This window comes from Vidua macroura, chromosome 6 (genome assembly GCF_024509145.1).
Source record: "Vidua macroura isolate BioBank_ID:100142 chromosome 6, ASM2450914v1, whole genome shotgun sequence".
NCBI lineage: Eukaryota > Metazoa > Chordata > Aves > Passeriformes > Viduidae > Vidua > Vidua macroura.
Genome location: NC_071576.1, coordinates 23,897,967 through 23,910,826, shown reverse-complemented (window position 1 = coordinate 23,910,826; position 12,860 = coordinate 23,897,967). Strand labels below are relative to the sequence as shown.

The 12,860-nt window shown below is 37.4% G+C and overlaps 1 long non-coding RNA gene across 1 annotated transcript in view; it reads right to left on the bottom strand.

Moving 5' to 3' along the window:
• Positions 1-370: 370 nt before the first annotated feature.
• LOC128808946 (uncharacterized) overlaps positions 371-12,860 on the bottom strand; it is an 83,430-nt gene continuing 70,940 nt past the window's right edge. The window contains exon 3 of the long non-coding RNA XR_008437577.1: positions 371-447. This is a non-coding gene — a long non-coding RNA (uncharacterized LOC128808946). The remainder of the gene's footprint in view (positions 448-12,860) is intronic.

Here is a 12,860-nt window from a genome sequence, read left to right as displayed (position 1 = left end):
TGCTGCTGCTCAGTGTTTGTGCCCATGTGGAATGTGTTCTGGAGATTGTTTACCCAAGGTGATTGATTGATTGATTGGATTCTGGTGATGGTTGTTTGGATTCATTGACCAATTGGATCCACAGCTGTGTTGGGATTCTCAGGGGAGAGTCAGGGGCTTTCTAGTTAGTGATAGTTCTTTTTAGTGTAATATAAGTATAGTACCATATAGTATAGGATAATAATAAAGCAATTGATCAGCCTTCTGCAATCATGGAGTCAATGCTAATTATTATCTGGCTGGGGGCCTGTGGTGACAGTGCTATATATTTATTTCTCATATGAACATAATGATCTTTCTGCTGGATTCTTACAAATATTTTGAAGGTGACTGCTGGTCTGTTCTTCTTGCAAAACATTTTCTGTAGTTCAGTGTATATCTCCTGTTGTTTACAGAGAAAGAGTTTGCCTATACAAAAGAAAAAAAGCCGGTTTAGTATAAGGATGGAAGCCAATCCCACCACACACAGAAAACCAATTCCTAACACTTCCCTTCTACAGTATATGGTGAATAGAATAGGACTATACCATGGGATAAACAGCTCTCTCTCATTGATCTGTTGTTGGAGTCACAGTTCAATACCTAAACAGATCATTCTAGGAGTAGAAATTCTTAAGTCTGGTTTTATATAAGTATATCTCGGATTAATTAATGTCTGATAAAATGCAAGTTCTTGAAGCTTTCCTGTGACTGCAGTGTCCATAGTATGTCTCTCCACTGGAATCTCTTTTTTCTAGTAACATAATTGACCTCACTCTGTGGGGTCCCAATGGTACAATGTCAATTTGACTCTTCTCAGCAGCCCATTTTCTTGCAGCTTGGAGGAATTTAATATTACTGAGCCCTCTATACCTCTGTCTAGAAATTTGTTTTAAAGTAGCTGGTAGGCTCAAGGAGATACAGAATGACAGATTGGCAGATACCAAGACAGATACAATGCATCTCATAGGCCTAATTTCCCTTGGAAGTCAAGCCAATGTGGAAAAAATTCAGCTGCACATTCATAGTAACATTTAATACTAAACTATTCTAGCCCCTGCTATTGTGACTTTACTTTTCAGACCTATTTCATAGGAGCGGTATGTGAAAGTAATGTTTTATATCCTAATTGCTGTAGAGAAAACAACAATTGTTTTTATCAAGGATTGGGAGTTCTCACACATAAAATAACTTTTTTTTAATCTATAATACCTAACTCACAATTAAATAGATTAATTAAATAAATATTTATTAATAAAATAAAAATTTAATAAAATAAATATTTAAATAAATATTAATTCAATTACTCACAATTAAATAGAAGCTAATCTTTTGACTTCTCTTTTTTTATTAATTTTTACCTGCTGTGTGTTACACATATATTGTATTAAGACAGTCTGTCACTTTTAACTGTCTCCCCACAAAGTAGATTTATATCCCAGTTATGGATGTGAGGACTCTGCAGTATCTAAATCATATCTAATAGATAGAGGCAGTATAGACCAGCTCAGTTGGTTAGCTGTCCACTTTGCAAATGATCATTTTCTTGTGACAAGTTGCAGTCATTACTGCATCATATAGAAGATCACATTTAACATATTGGTTGTTACCAATTCAACTCCATTTTGGTATAGTAGAAAAATAATTTAACAGTGCATTACTTTAATTGAGTGTACAGTATTTACAGCCACCAGAGAAGTTTTTTCAATCATAATGATGAAGCCACACCTCATGAAATACTCAGGCACCCCACTAATAGGGCAGCTATTCACACTTCCCTCTGGGCAGGAAGGATGGGTTAGGGAAGGATCAGTTCATGATAACCTGTAAATTCATTTCTGCTGGGGCTGCAGTACTCAGATTTTCAGTGCTCAGTCCTTCACTGAGAAGCAAAATCCCAGTGTCCAAGCACCCTAATCAGTGCCTCACAGGGACAAGCCAAACAAGCAGCATACTGATTATGGAGAAGACATACCTCTAGGAAACGGGGAAAGCAAAAAGCAAGCAAAAGAATACCATCAACCAGCCCTTTCCAGAGATTACGCTACTAAATCAGGGTTGTGAGCAAGCACTTACCTCTCTTTAGCACCCCAATCTTGCACAGAGACCAGACAACTAAAAATGTCTTTAAAAGAATTCTGCAATTAAACCTCTCATGCTTTTCTGGAAAAAGTCTGGACTGAATAGGAGAGGGTGGGTAAGAGTAGCTGGCCAGTCAGTACTCCTGAAAACAAGACATCTGAATTCTGTGTTTTTCACTAACTGGCAAAATTAGACACATATATTAGAGATCTTAGAAAAGCATCTAGACAAGGCTTAAGATGTGGGAAAAGGCACATACATTATTGGCAACTTGCATACTTGATCATGCTGTTTTAATGTTAGATTATTGTATTCCAAAATACCATATATTCCAAGGTAAAGCATCCTGACAATGCTGCAAGGTCTTTAATGGTTAATTTGTGCTCATGAACACTTAGTGATCTGTAATTGATGGCATATTAACTTTCTGAGAAGAAAATAATCTGACTTCTAATAATCAAGAGTACAATCTCTAAAATCAGAAAATATTAGTATATGATCTGGAGTCAAAAACTAATGTTGGAAGTTAAATAATTTAAAATATTTTCCTTTTTTTTTAAGAATTGGTGAGCAGTCTTGGGGCTACATTAGTTCTTTCCTCCTTCCTCCTCCATGCTTATGAATTATTTTCTTCCCTGAGGCTTCATACTTATCCTGGAGAAGTTAAGATTAATGTAACTGCTCACATTTATCATTTGGTCTGGCAGAAATCCAAATGGTGGCTTTAATTTCTAGAACCAAAGTAATTCCAGGTTGTTTAGATGCAAGGTTTTGAATCCATCTTTATTAGAAATGAGATTTAATTACAAGATAATTTTCTCTTTTGGACAAGCTCTTGTCACAGTAGCTTTTCCCTGCTGAAATTGAGCATGGATTGGCTTTGGGTGTGATTTGAAACCTCTTTTTTCTGCAGCTGCATTGTTAGAGCACTTGTACTATTTTGAAAGAAGAATGTTCCTGCCTTTCCCGTGCCTGCTTGAGCTGTTGCTCTGATGCTCACAAAGTTCAACTTGACAATATTGAATGTCCTGGAGGATCCACTGCATAAGAATCTGAGCATTATTTTTCTTTCCTTCATTTTGAGAAACAAGCGAAGCCTCTTTGCTTCAAATTCTTCGCTGCTAATTATATTCTTTGGTGATACACATTGATACTACTATTGAATAAAACAGCACTGGAATTTTTTTTTTTTAATAAAGCTACTAAAAATGAATTAAAGCAAAAATCATGAAGACTTATGTCTAAGACTGGGTAGATAAAAATATTTGTGGTTCTGTTCTCTTACAGCTATTGCTTCTATTTTCTGCCTTTCAGCAATGCCTTTTCCAAGGGCTTTTGTCACCTAAGTTACAAGCTATTGTAGATACACTGTATTTGGGTAAAATACAGTAAATAGAATTGCATGACCACGTCTGTTCGCTTTGCAAATATCATAATATGCAAATATATCTTTCATCTTTATTTGCTTTTTTTTTCCAGTTATAAGATTTCTGTTGCTGAGGAAGATAATTATTACATAGACTTTCATGACAGTGAAATAACATTAACAAAATCAATTAATATTTCCTTTACCCTGAAAAACTACTACAGATTCCCAAGACTCTTTGACATGGTCCACAAAATGCCAAACTTCCATGAAGTTCCCCCACCTATGACAATTATTAGGGTAGAAACCATTTTGACAGTATACTAGGAAGAGGGTCCTAAAGAGTAGCAGTATCTCCCTCCAATGAAGTCTCATGTCTTCTCCACTCTAGATTTAATTTAACTTTTTACCTTCCTAAATTTTTCTAGTTCTTGATTTTCCACCAATTATTTGTTTCCTTTCAGTCTTCCCATCATCCCTCCATGTACATCACTGTTTCTCCCCCCTCTAAATTGCCTACTAAACATTAATGATCTTAAATGTTCCCAGATTCTTGACCTTCTGAAATGTATTAGCCTGGCACACTCACTCTTCACAAGTTCTTCTGTGAGAAGGCCCCCATGGACAAGTCCAAAAAGTTGGTTCTCTACCTGGAACCAACCTCCTGCATGTATTGAGGAGATATTTTTCAGTTAGCAGCAGTGGCTAATGGGTACTTGGTTTCTTATTAATTTCCCTCTACCCCAATCTTTTGAAAGATCAGGCAAGATATAAAAGGCAACAAGGTTCTACAAACTCATCTGTATTTTCTGTATTTATTTATACCAGGGAGAGATAACATGATGTTTGGAGACTGTCTACTCCACAAATGTGCAGGAAGAGTGTGTTGATATGACTTGTAGAATTTCAATCAAGAACAGGGGAAATTCTTCCTGTCTTATCTTCATGGCACTTATCTGTGTATCCACGAACTCAGCAAAAAAGGCAGTAGGGAAGGAGCTGAAGATGGCAGCACTTGAGACAATTATGATAACATTAGAAAATCAAGCTCTTCAAAAGTAGCTTCAAGTATCATTGAAAAAATAATAAAAAAAGAACACTTTAGCTTTGTGAATGTTCCACTTCTGTGTTAGTATCAAGTGTATAAGAAAAATTATTTGTATATAGCTACAAAAAGATTACTCTATGAAACTCTTTCCCACCCCGAAGTTTTAAACTGAACAGCCTGTCCTTTGGACTTTGCTTTTCACAGCTCTCTTTCTGAGTCCAGTGAAAATGCCATTTGTGATAAAACAGTACCTTTCTCTCTGCATTTTTTCCTTGGCTTTCTTTTTCTTACTGCATGAGATTTGTTTTCTTGTTCTTATCTTCCTATTCACACCTCTCCTTTTATTTTCATCTTTTTGTAGTGTCACACAAATGTAGTGTTCATTTATGCAGTAAGGGTTCATCACAGGTTTGACTGTTAATTTTAATTTAATTTTTAAACTATTTGTTTTAATAATTATTAGTAATTATGTAGAACTACTACTGACAGAATCCACCAATCTATTGTCTTTGTTTAAAAGAAATTAGTAACAGTACTAATTATCAAACAGAAGAGCTGTAATGGTTTTGCAATGTCCCTTTCGCTAATAGGGATTTAAATTAATGAATAAGGTACAAAATTATATTAATGTATCAAATGAAAACACACAGGCCAAGAAGGACATCATGTGAATATAAATGGAAATCTCCTAAGACTTAGGAGAATTTGAGCTAGAGACAAAATCAGATCAAAACCCACAACACTATGAGAAAAAAATTCCAGAAAATAAAAAATCACTATTGGATGTGACCATCACTCAATGGATGTGATGTTGCCACCTGTAAAAATAAAATTTCCAACATAATGACTGTTTATCTCTAGGAACATCTGCAAATCACAAACACACATTGTGTGATTGCTGGACATGTGGAATCAGTAAGGTTTAGATTCATTAAGCAACTTCTTCAAAGCACTTTGTACTAAGAGTAAATTAGATCTAAAGGAACAAGATGAATTTATAAATGCCATGAACATTCAGAAAAGAGATGTAGTTAAAAATATGGAAAAGCATTAAAACAAGCACAAGTGTTCCTCAGGAAACACAGCCATGTGTTTTGCCACTTATCTACTTTACATAAATAATTTAGCTCACAAACTAAATTATTATCCTATAACATGTTGTTGAAATGCCATCATTGCCTTTCAACAATGAAAGACACCGTATGCTTATAGTGCCTTGTGACAGTCTCCCCAGCCTCATCTGATTAATTATACCTGTAGCTACCTGGTTCTAAATATGCCCTACTACCTCCTCTCACTCATAATCCTCCTTATTCCCCAATCCTGACGAGACTCATGGTTGTCATTCCTCAAATCTCTTTTTCCTATGTCTGAAAAATTTCATTTTTCTCATTCCCTTTGCTTCCTTTTTCAATTTGGACAGCAATGAAAGGCAGGAGGGACAGCTCATTGCCCAGCTCTATCCACTTAAGCAAAGTTCTCCATCCCTTCCTGTTCTAGTTTAGGCCAGGACAGGGTTAATTTTTTTACAGAGCATGAGGGGAACCTGGCCAGACCCTGATGCTTTTCAATACCATCCATGTCACTCGCCAGGGGCAGGAGTTAGGGGCTCTCTAATTTCTCATGGAGAGAGGGAGGGGAGGGGGGGTGACACAAACAGTCTGGTGTTTTACTTTTTGTACTTTCTGTGTAAATAATTTCTTTTTCCTATACCTTTTGTTGTTAGTGTTGTTGCTGTTACTGCTCATTTTCTTGTTTCATTGCTGTTTCCAGTAAATTGTGTTTATCTCAGTTCATGATTTTCACCTTTATGTGCCTCCAATTCTCACCTCCAAAGGGAGGGGAAGAAGGGGGAGCGAGCAAGCAGCATCTGGTTTGGGAGAATCTCTTGGGAGAACTAAATTGGGGAGTACCATTTCTAAAACACAACACTTCTTTTGATCTCTCTTGTAGTTGGAAGCTGATAGTATCATTCTCACCTCTAACCCCTCTTTTGAATGCAAATAGTGCTATCGGGTGTGTTAAGCAGGTGTTGCTTAATGTTTATGGAAAGCTTTTATATTTTTAGTCCTGCTTGGCAATTGTTTAGGCTCCAGAGCTGCAGATCATATCATATTTGGTACCCAATCTTGTGTTATGTGCAGCCTGAGCTACACTTTGCTTGGAACTGAGTAGAGGACGCATCCCCAGATGACCCCCAGAGACCCCAGAGAGGCCCACGCAGGCCCAGTAACAAGAATTGCATAAGGGTGTGCAAACTAAATGACTGTGCCTTAGGTGGATGGCAGCTCTGAATTAGGTAGGTGGATTTATACAAATTTCAATGTATACATTCTTTTGCTTTTTACCCCCTAGTATGCTTAATTTGTTGAAAACTTCCACCTTGGACCCTGCACAAAATAAACAATGTTTCCTCTCTAAAACTGTCTCTTTGCCTGTGTTTAGAGAGTTCCTAAAATCTGGCAACACCACTTGCAAAGAAGTCTCCCCATGTCATCCGACTCCTGAAGCCTCGGGAAGTATCATCCTTCTTCTCATGTCAACACATATGAGCTGGATCATTCAGAGCTGGCAAAGGCTTGAGAGCTTCCAGTGAGGATGCTGCCTTCAGAAAATATAGCTTTGTTAAAGCTACAAAAATATTGGTCATACTGAAACAGTAATGTTTTAAATTCATATCATGAAGATGAGATGGTTTCTCCCCAAATCTGCAGGACAACCTTTCAGAATATCCTGTTTTCTGAGGATACCAAAGAGGGAGGAAGGCATTCTGAAAAGTTCAAGGAACTGATGTAGGCCAGAATTGCTTGGATTTTCTCTTTTCACTAGAAGTGGTGTTCAGCTTCAAACAGAAAAAAAAAAAAATCACAATTATTATCTTTAAGTGGGAATGAAAATGTGGTTTTGTTATAATTTAGAAATATTTCTCACTACAGATATTAAAATTGAAGTCCAGATTGGAACTTGGTTTCTCCAAGTTTGTAGAGGTTTTTGTGACAAATGTATTTGTCCTGCAGAGAATGCAATAATTAATAATTAATAAAAGAAAGGTGTCAAGTTCTAACATCTCTTTTATCTGCTGTGTCTCAGATTTAGCATTAACAGCCTAGAAATACTGCCTCTGTCTGTCAGCACATTCTGATTTTCTGTTTTCAGAGAAAAAGGTAACAAAATATCTGTCTTCTGGATGATGAAACTGAATCAGAGAGCTCATTTTTAAAAGACTACACCATTTTTCTGTGGCAAAATCAGTAAAGAAATCCATGTTCCCTCATACAAGATAAGTACTATAGCCATTGGTCTTTGTTATTTCTGGATGAATTCACTGGAAGAATCATCTAAACAGTTCAGTTACATTTCCTGCACATTTTGCACACCTTAAATGAAGGCTAGAGGTTACTACAGCAGCTTCTTTCCACTGTAATTTACAAAAAAATAGAAATCAAGAACTTAATAATAATAATAATAATAATAATAATAATAATTAAAGTAGTCAAATAAATCAAGAAAAATGAAATACAGCCTTAGTAGATGAGACCTTTTTTGGTCTCAAGATGTGCATATCCCTTCATTCTCTGTCATTCCCAGTTAGTAAACCAGAATGCAGATAGCTCAATTTAGTTAAGAAGCCATTAGTTATAAAGTAAAATCAAATAAACACGCCAACAGGAAATAAAAAACTTAATCCAAAAAATGAAACCTCTCCTTAATTTAACTGTTTTGGGTTTTTTTCCACAGAGCTGTTCATTTGCCAAAAAGCAGAGAAAAACCTGAAAAACAGTGGCAAATACTTTTAGCAAATTTTTCATTGAAATTACACAGAGGCAATGAGCACATTCTGGAAAAACAATGGGGTGAATGTAAAGGCCAGCAATATAGGAGACAATCACAACTGGCTTCTCATGGGAGAGGAAACCTGAACAAGTGTTTCCAGAAAGCTCAGGGCATTGTTGGCTGACTTTGAGGAAAGGAATTCTCTTAGGATACAAAATTGTGAGGCCTGGGCAGATGTCCCCCACCAGGCATGTATCCTGGAGCAGGTGGTGGGTTTTCATGGTACTGGCCATGTTACAGGTGAGGAAAGGGTACACTTGCTGTGTATTTCTTTTCAATCTCTTACATTTAGGAAGGATAAGAATAGGTTATGTTTTGAAAAAATTAAGTGGCTAAGGCTGCTGAGGGAGAGAACATCTACTCTTCTATAAGACCATGCTACTCTACCACAGCCACAGATAAATCATCAGATATTACTCTGAAAACTTTCTTTAGATTTAGGTCTTTCACACACTGTTTCTGCACTACTATCTTTCAATACAAAAATCAAACCAAGGGCTAAAACATAATCAAGCTAGCTTATCAAATTTCCTCTTTCTTTTTTAAAAGGGAAACTCTTTTGAAAAACGAGATTTTGTATGCCCTGAATAATCCTCAGATCTTTGCAGTCTTCTAAGCTCTTCTCTGAGATGCAGAATAATGCTACCGGCATAATAATCAGTCAAAAGCCTTGTTATACACAGATATGACACCTGAGTTAAGTACAACAAACAACCTTGTCAATCAAAATTCACATTAAAATGGGAGCTCATGTCAGTTCTATCTTCCTGACAGGTGAATGCAGACAGAAAATTTTACAAACCTTCAGCACATCAAAGAAATGCACTGCTCTGCTATCTCTTTCAATTTTCTACATCTGGTAAACCCTCTCAAAAGCCATCAGCCTAAAAGCCTCTCTGGCTTCTTTTTCCTCATGTGAGCTGAAACTTTACATGTGTGAAATACATCTGTGCTCTAGTTCTTTCAGAGGATGTGGAGTTTGATTTGAGAATAAGTGCATTGAAATTAAACAAAAATAAAGCAATGTCCTTTTTTGGCCTTAAACACTGCCTTCACTTACTCATAAAAAGAGATTTCACTTCACATGGGAACTCTTCTACTGATGTCTAATAATAAATCATCACTCAAGAATCAGTCTGAGTTATGTATGTTCACATTAAAGCCACACAAGTTAGTCTAAATTAAGTTAGAACAAAAAATGGTACTAAGCTACCTGTGCTTGTGGTGATGGGTGGGCAGTTTTGGGTATGCAATTTCCCACAGACAGATCAACCACTGTATAGGCATTGCTACACTTTAATTAGGCATTTTGTCTTGCAGGGACGGCAGGGTTTTGTTGCAACACACATATACCCACTAGACAAAAAAGTAGATTTATTCATTTAACCTCTGCAGTGCAGACAAATCCTAAATACACCACAGCATCCACAGAGCTGCACCATTGAAGGGATCTTTGCCAGTAAGGTGAAGAAATTGCCTTCAGGAGTAATGGGAAATGCTGGAATGACTAAGGCCCATCTTTTCCCTTGTTTCCAATAGAAAATATGCTGACAGGTGAAGTTAGCAAGCAGACCTCTTCTTCCACTAGAAATGTATGGCTCTGCTGTTGCTTTTTTGACATCACCCAGACATCCATGCTGTCATTCAGCTGGCTCTGACAAGATGTTATCGGGTGGGAGACCCACAAGTCTACTTGCTCAAGGCCATTAAGTAAAGCTGCAGCAAAGTCAGCATGTCCTCTGAAGGGATGCCACACGTGAGCACGTGTTACTGAGGCTCACCACTCCCTTCACCCACGGCCTCGAGAGCAGAGGCACTGGCATCCAGCTGAGCAGTGGGTGCACATCTGGAGGAGGCTCCATGGAGGGGGAAGCCCTGAGGGTCCTTACTGTCTAGTATGGCTTTTTCCCTGGTGACACTTTGGGGCAGCTGCTAGCGAAGGATCAGTTTCATTAGGGGGAACCTCATGTCAAGGTAAGTGTCATTTTACCAAAAGACAAAATGAAACTTTTTACACTCTCACTCCGGAGAAGGAGATTAAAATCTGGGGAGTCATTTTTATTCATAATGCCTTTTTCTGGTCTGCTACAAAGTGTGTGCACCTGTCTGCAAATAGACATTTGACTAATCTGGACAGAGCTGATTCTTTTCATAACCTCTTCCTTCTCATTTGTGATCTTGTCTCTAAGGGCTGCTTCTGAAACAAGAATTTATGTCCTGTATCTCAGCATATTACATCCATAATTGCAAACAACAGAACTGAAAATTGCATTTACATCCAACGCATGCCTGGATCATTTTCTATACAAGAAATAATTAATTTTCCAGGGAGCTTTTCCATCAAATTATATGGTTGCTTTGAGAATTAAATTCCCTTTCTTTTCTTCTAGAAAATCATTAGAGATTAGAGAGATGAGAGAATAAAGTGGACAAGAATCTTGCCTTTCACTTCAGCTAACAGTATATTAGAGCTGTGCTTGATCATCAAAGCCTCCTAAAACAATTTAGAGACAAAAAGCTGGATTTCACATGAAATCTGAAGCTTTTGTGATTTGAAGAACTTGAGTGCTTTTTGATTGTGTTTTGAATCAACTTTTCTTGTCTTAGTTCAAAAGTTATTGTTATGATCATCTGCAGAAAATAATGTTAAATTTATTCCATAAAATTTTATGAGTGAAATTATACAACATAATAATGAAATGCAAATATCCTTGTTCATTAGTCTCATCCATTTCAATTGTACCTACAGTACATTTCTCAGCAGGAACTGTTAATCATACAGCAGCATGTAGAAAGGAATATATTATATTAATTAAATAGCCATATTATGCTGCTGTGTGCTGCATTATGCCCAGGAAATTCAATGCAGCATACATTACTATATTTATTAGATCAAGATAATTTTCTGTTTATGGAATTTGGGATGAATACAGTGTCACTTTGGTGTGCACTGTTTCACTGATAACAATATTCTCCAAAAGAAAACCTCTGCATGAAATTTCACAAAACCATGATCCTTCAAAGAGCTATTTGTGGCACATGGAACAGTCCATGCAGACCACACTGAAAAACTGAAGCATGTGGGAAGATTAGAGGGTTGGACAGAGAAAAAAGGATTGGCAGAATTGAGCCATCCAATTTTTCAGCCAACCCCTACTCAAGTTGATCCAATACTGAATATAATTTATTTGCAAAGATCACTTGGCTAACTTACCCACTACCCAATGCCTTCAAGGACTTTGAGTGCTCTAAAGATTAAGCTGCTACATACACATTAAAAAAACTCGTCATAAAGGCAGTATGTGGTATGCTCACATTCACAGAAAACAAACACTGATTACTGAAAGGTGTTTATCAAACTTTCTCCTTCCATCATACACTGTGCATAATGATGCCTCAAAGCTGGTTTCTTACTAGGATTTTGAAAATGTAAGGTTAATGGAGGTTTACTTCTGGAATTAGAGGTAATATCCCCAAGACCCTCTTTAAAATGCTGGAATCAATGGCACAAGTGAAGCAGAAAGAAGTCTACTTCAACAAACCTACTCAGTTTTAAATGTCAGTTTTCCTTTACATATAAAATAGAGCACTTCATACTGTAGATTATGCTACAAAGAGGAAGGACAGGGCAAATTTATGTCTTACAACATGCTCTCAGGTTGCTGAAGTCTTCGGCCTCTAAACCACCACAATGTAAGGCCTGTCAACCAAAAATATTTGAAGAAAAATCACCATTTGCATTTACAGATGATCAAGGATTTCAGATTCCTTGAAGATTCGTAGCAGTGACATCAGAACACCCAGAAAATGGACACCTAGCTCTGACAAGGACGTTAGGTTTTAGGCTCTTTACCTGATCAATGGACACAGACTCTTCTGGGACTAAGCAACTCTGTAAGAAATCATGCTTCAGTTCCTGTACTTGGAGGAAATGCTGCAGCCTGTGCTGACAATTCCTAGAGGGCTTTAACCAGTAATCTGTCTCACAAAGTGCTGATGGCAGTACAATTCCATCTCCATCTTCTGTGTTTCAGAGCAGTAAGGCATTCTGTTCCTCACACTGGACTCAAGGCTGGCCATGGCTGTTCAGCATCTTCTGGTTATGCCCCAGAGGTCAGGTCCTCTGGGCTACAGAGTTGGATTCCCTGTTATGGAAACCTCTTATGCATACCTGTTATACCTGTTATGCTATCAGAGCATTCTTGCTCTGTGAATGTCTGGCCACATTTGTCACTTCATTTATATGTGATCTCTCACTCTGGCCCTGAAAGGGTTTATTTTGCACCTAAATGGAATTTATTTTTCCCCACTGGATGCAGAGACACACAGCTCCTGTACAGGAAGGCACACAGGCATAGGTAAAAAAGAAATTAAGTATAGTGTCACTGAGACCAAGGGAACTGTATTTCTGCCATTAAGTTATTTGTGACCTTTAGAGACTTCCTGAGCAGGAGCGGTATCAGATTGGGCAGATTTTGTTCCGTTCTTAAATAAAGGAGAAGATCAAGGTGG